At 31.7% G+C, this 5,942-nt stretch overlaps 1 non-coding gene across 1 annotated transcript; it reads left to right on the forward strand.

The window, feature by feature from the left end:
- Nucleotides 1–452: 452 nt before the first annotated feature.
- On the forward strand, nucleotides 453–558 carry LOC130884575 (U6 spliceosomal RNA). The gene has a single exon (XR_009058091.1). It is a non-coding gene; the product is annotated as a U6 spliceosomal RNA (small nuclear RNA).
- Nucleotides 559–5,942: the final 5,384 nt, after the last annotated feature.

Below are 5,942 nucleotides of genomic sequence, written 5' to 3' on the forward strand. Positions count from 1 at the left end.
CTAGACAACTCTTTACAAATTTCTGTTGTCTAAAATTTCTTTTATATCTAGATTGTTTCTTTTTTCCTTATGATGGTGGTTGAAATTGGTGGTTCAGGCTTGAGATCCCAGCATTAAAGAGAAGAAAGAAAGGCCTGTCAATTTTAAGAGCATCCTGGACTATATAATGAGTGCAATGCCTCCTATGATGCATATAGACACCTGTCTCTTATAAACATGAATTCTTGGACTTTCTCCAGTGATAGCCTCATATACATTAGCATTTGGTTAAACACATGACCTGTTTATCTTTAGAATGGTGGTCCAAGGTAACTTGGAGGGAAAGTGTGTAGAGGAAGAGCTGATAATAGTTAGAGCAAATGTGGGGGATGAACATGATCAGAATACATTAAAAGCATTCATGAAGTTCCCAAATAATTAACTAAAATAAATTTTAAAAGGTCTCATTATCTGTGCTTTCTTTTGCAACATGTATTCTAAAACTGAAATAATACAGAGAAGATTAGTCTGACCTTATGTAGAGATAACTTGCAAGTTCACAAAGTATTTTATATTTTTATGTCAGCCTATAAACTACATATATAGTTTAATGGAAAATCCCCATTTGTGCCAAGAATGCTGATGATACTCTAAGAATTTAGACTGTCTAACAATAAACCCCAACACCAATCATGAGAAGCCATCTTTCAAGTTTTTGGTCAGGGTTGGGTAAGAGACTATGGAAATATTACAGGCTCTTTCTATTGCCTTTGGATGTCCTGAGATGTGGAATCTAAGTCCATATTCCTCATGATACCATGCTCTTCAAACACAGGGTTCATAGTCATCTGAGATAAAACTGAACTGAAAGTCTTCCTGAAGAGGGCGTTTCATAGTATCTGAAGTCACCAAACAATCTTCCAAAGTAGGAGGAGCAAAATTCCTACCCAGCTATGATGGCTATTGTGACTATGAAGCACAAAGACCAGCATGACACAATACTTTTAAGGGTAGGTAAGCAACAGTTCTCTAATCAGATTTAAGACCCATTTAACATGAGGGAAAGCATGTCTATTATAAGAAACATAGACAAACACTCAGGGCTAGTGAAGTCATGAATCTTTGAGTAGAACATACAACCACCACTTTACTAAACCAGTACAATCCATAACTACATTCCAAATATACCCACACTTTGGTGTAGTTGAAATCTCCATTAAGGGAACTTCCCTTCGCAACAGATAAAAACTGGTAGAGAATATTATAATCAATAAAATTACACAGTTGTGAGGCTCAGTCCCAAAGTATATATCTACAACACAACTTGACATTCAAGACTCAAAGAACATTGTTGAAGAATCATAAGAGCAAGAGGACTAGGAAATCTTTGAAACTGCATCATCTAGAATTAGAAAAGCTAAATCAATAAAGTCTCACCAACAGGATAGCTTAAACTTGAGCTGGACAAGGACAACAATAATACTCATGATGCTGTGAATGAGAGAAACTCAAGGAAAGTTCAGTTCTAGACAAAGAACTACAGAGAACTAAAGAATGCCTAGAGCAGAAAAGCACTGAAATTGGTGATTCATTACCAACTGGTCAGCTATTAAAAACATACAAACAAGTAACATATAGAATAATTGACTTATATTAACATACACGCATGTACACATATATAGATATAGATTAGATGTAGATATCAAAAATTAACTGAAAAAAGGCCACAAATTTGAAAGAGAACAAAAAGGTAAATGGGTAATTGGAGAATTGGAGATGAAAGCAAATGAAAAGAGGAAATTATGTTATATTACAGTCTCACAGAAAAGAAACGATTCACAATATATATAAGAATCATCATTATCTCCTATAGCACACTCAGTCTCCAGTACTGGCCACTTTTGCTTCAGTTGTTACATTTCCACTGTTAAAGATCTTGTTAGGAAATGCCAGGTGGAGGAAGTAAATTTAAGAACAGAAACATGAATTGACAAATAAATACTTTGATTTGCTGGAGGGAAAAGTTAGAATTGTGTTATTATTTGGCTTTGAATTGGTCCTCTAATGTCCATGTTTCAAGGGTTTATTGGAGGTGATGGGACTTTGAAAATAATTATTGGAAAATGATTAAGTATTTGATTCCAGTTTCAATGATGTAAGCAAATTTCTTCTGCCTCTTGATCCCCATTGCTTGTAGTCTCGATGGACTTCTCTATCACAGCCTCAAACTATAAGATAAAAGACTATGAACTATAACTCTTGTAACTTAAAAGCAAAGATTAAAATTCCCTTCTTTTAAGTTAATAATTTCAGATATTTCATCACAGCAACATTAAACTTATTAACCTATGGTTCTCAATGGTATGAGTAAAGACTATGTAATATATAGTATATGTTTAAAATTGTTTAATTATATATATATATATATATATGTTTAATGATGCCAAAATTGCATACCACTTAATTTTTATAAAATTTCCTTTACTTTGTAATGATTTATGAACAACAATGTCATGGTATATATAGGAGTAGAAATCTCTGGATGGGCTATAGATTCTAGGGTACACAAAATGGAGTTAAGCTAACACATATACACAGATTCCTATATTCTAATTTTTATATTCTACTTTCTCTGTGTATGTTGTTTGGCTGTCTGATGAATGTATATCAAGCACATGCTTGTTATCTTTGGAAGCCGGAAGATGGCATTGAATTTCTTGTAACTGTAGTTACAGTTAACTTTGTGAACTGGGAATTGAACCCAAATGTTCTGAAAGAGCAGCCAGGGCTCTTAGCCACTAAATTACCTCTCCAACTACTGTTACTTAGATATTTAAAACTTCAATATCAGTGTTCCTTCATAATATCAAGTTTATTAAATACTTTCCACTAACACAGAGGTCTAGTTAACATCAGATAGTAAGCTGGTCTGCTTGTATGTGTTTGTACATGTATATGTATATGTGATGTGGGATTCCCCTCTGTATTCTGTGAATACCATTGATGAATAAAGAAACTGTCTTGGCCTGTGATAGGGCAAAAGAAAAGGAAGGCAGGGAGAACTAAACTAAATTCTGGGAGAAAGGAGGCAGAGTCTGGAAGAAGCCATGTAGTCATGCCAGAGACAGGTGCTGGAACTTTAGCTGGTAAGCCACAGCCACGTGGTGATAGACAGGTTAATAGAAATGGGTTAAATTAATATGAACATTTAGCCAATAAGAAGTTAAATCTAAAAAAAAAATAGAAGTTAAATCTAATGGGCCAAGCAGTGTTTGAAATACTCTGTGTGATTATTTCGGGGCTAAGCGGCTGGGAATCTACAAGCGGCTTCCTCCAAAATATGTGTGTGTGTGTGTGTGTGTAATGCACACACACATATCTATATATATATATAGCAGTCTCATTTTGGACTCTGTTTTGCTAGGAAAACTAGACATCCAGTGGGTATCATGAGGTCTGTAAAAAGATACAGAAGTAGAAACCACAGGTAACTCTGATTTTATGGATGAAATTGCATGGCTATAAATAGGAGACAACTAGACAAAGATCCATGTATAGTACTCAGTCACTTCAAGCCTCAGAACTAGTTCTCAGACTAAGATAAACTAGTAGCTACAGGAGCTTGACATGGGAAAAATTCATAGCATTCCATTACAAAGTGTCCTGAGAAAATATGTCTTGATTGACATATTTGTGTACTCTCATTCATTTCTGGTCTCTCAAACAAAGAATGAATATAACCATAGATAAAATTACCAAAATGAAGTCTTTTCAAGTAATTTCTGATAGAAACATTCATAACGACAAGGAATAGATAGCAAAACAGAAAACAACAAAATCTAAAGCAAACGAAGAATAGAAATGTCAAAACAGAGCAAGATTTTAAGTTCACAGTGTTCATGGTTAATATACTTTGATATTTCTCACACATTCAAATGACAGTATAATACAGATAAAAAATAAATTTATTTAAAATTCAGATTTGCATATCATCAACTATAGACTTGAAAGAAATCATTATCAATCAATGAACTATAAAGTTATTTTCATTTCAAAGACTAAAATAACAATAAAATTTGGTCAGTTAATGGGATACATCAAAGATCATCTGTTTTCAACTGATATGACTTTGATATAATATGAATGTACTATTGGCATTTAAACAAAAATAAATATAAAGTATATTTTGGTATGAAAGGATTAAAAATTCAGTAAAAGGGGTTATTAGCATAACTAATAGATTTTGGTAAATTGGAAACTTAATGATTGAACTTGAAAAATATGAGCAAGTGTAAATGTTTTGTGCAAACAAATGCAGTGAACCACCTGGGAGTAAATATAGGAGATTTATGAACTCTACAAATAAATATATGTATAAAAATATCATAATATTTTAAAAATAATTTAAGTTTTCTGAAAACTCCACTACAAATAGAAAGAGAAGCACACAGTCTTTTCTTATATCAGTTACAAATATAGCTACAAATTCAATGTGATCTCAAAATATTTCAATATTTTTAGAGGTTTGAGCAATGATGTTTAAACATGAGCCTTAAAGTTTATATTGGAGTAATCACAAATGAGAATTGTCAATGAAATCTTAAAATACAAGAGAAATGATAATATGATGACAGTAACTATTAACATGACTACAAAAAACAGCACAATTGGATACACAATTCTGGAAAAGCTCAAAAAAATAATCAAAGATTAGAGTTTGAGTAATATGATATAGCAGAGGTTAAAAATAAAATCAAAGGAGAGAAATATCTTACAATCTCCTCCAGTCTCCTTTCATACACACATAGAAACCACATATGAAAACTAACATCCACATATACCCAATAATTAAAAAGCACAAAGAAAGATGCTATTTAAATTTTCAAAACAAAATTTGTGATTAAATACTACACTTGATCTTAGTCAAAATGTCAAACTCTGATCCATTTTGAGGTTAGAAGAAAGAGATTTCAAAATAATAACAAACATTAGGAATCTGTAAGGATAATTGATGGATATTAAAAATAATTGTATGTTTAAAATCATAATAATAGCAAGAACAATAATTGTTTATCACAATTTAATTAGAGTTGTTTATCCCCCAACAAAAAGTATGCAATTTTATAAGGGTGTTATTATTTTATTGCAGTGTGGGTATCATAGAAAATGCTTATACCTACCTGTATTGAGTAATCTTATGAACAACCAACTATATGGCATCTTCTATTGTATGTGTGACCTACTATTGACCTAGAAATTCTCTTGTGAGATATGTGTATATCAAAACTTAACATCTTTAATGTATGTAGTCATTTTAAAGATTTAGAATTATATAGATTTAAGCTTTTTTCTACATATATTGGGCAAATATTCTGTCTCTGAGTTATATTTGTACCTCTTTAAGAAACTTAGTTTTTAAAAATAGATATATTTATGTTATCATGTTTATCATTTTATATGTTTGTTAGTAAAATATTAAACAACTATGAAACATTAGGATAAAGTAAAGAAAAACATTAACAGAGTGTTTCAGCATAAAATGTCTGTTAACTTAGCCATACATGGTGGCATGCAACTGATTAATCTGAGGGAGAATGATCAGAGATTCAAACTAGCCCAAACTACATTATCCAACCTTGTAACAAAAGCTCTTATCTCTTCCAAAGTAAATAAACTTTAAAAACCCAATAGAAAAACTGCAAAAGGTCTTTAAAAATTTTATCAATAAATTTTAATAGCTTAAAGTAGAAGTGATTAAAGAACAGTAACAGAATAAGATTGTCTTGTTTTTCTCCCTCAGGTCAGACAAAGGAAATTTATATTACAGGTCGGTTAGCTTACTGTCCTATAGGTGCTCTATCCATTGTTAAGTAGATTTTTGTCTAATATATCCAAATTATTGTTATGTAAAAAGCATCATGGGACTATGATTTACCATGACTTTTAAAAGATGGAATTGGTAT

Source organism: Chionomys nivalis, chromosome 11 (genome assembly GCF_950005125.1).
Source record: "Chionomys nivalis chromosome 11, mChiNiv1.1, whole genome shotgun sequence".
Classification (NCBI taxonomy): domain Eukaryota; kingdom Metazoa; phylum Chordata; class Mammalia; order Rodentia; family Cricetidae; genus Chionomys; species Chionomys nivalis.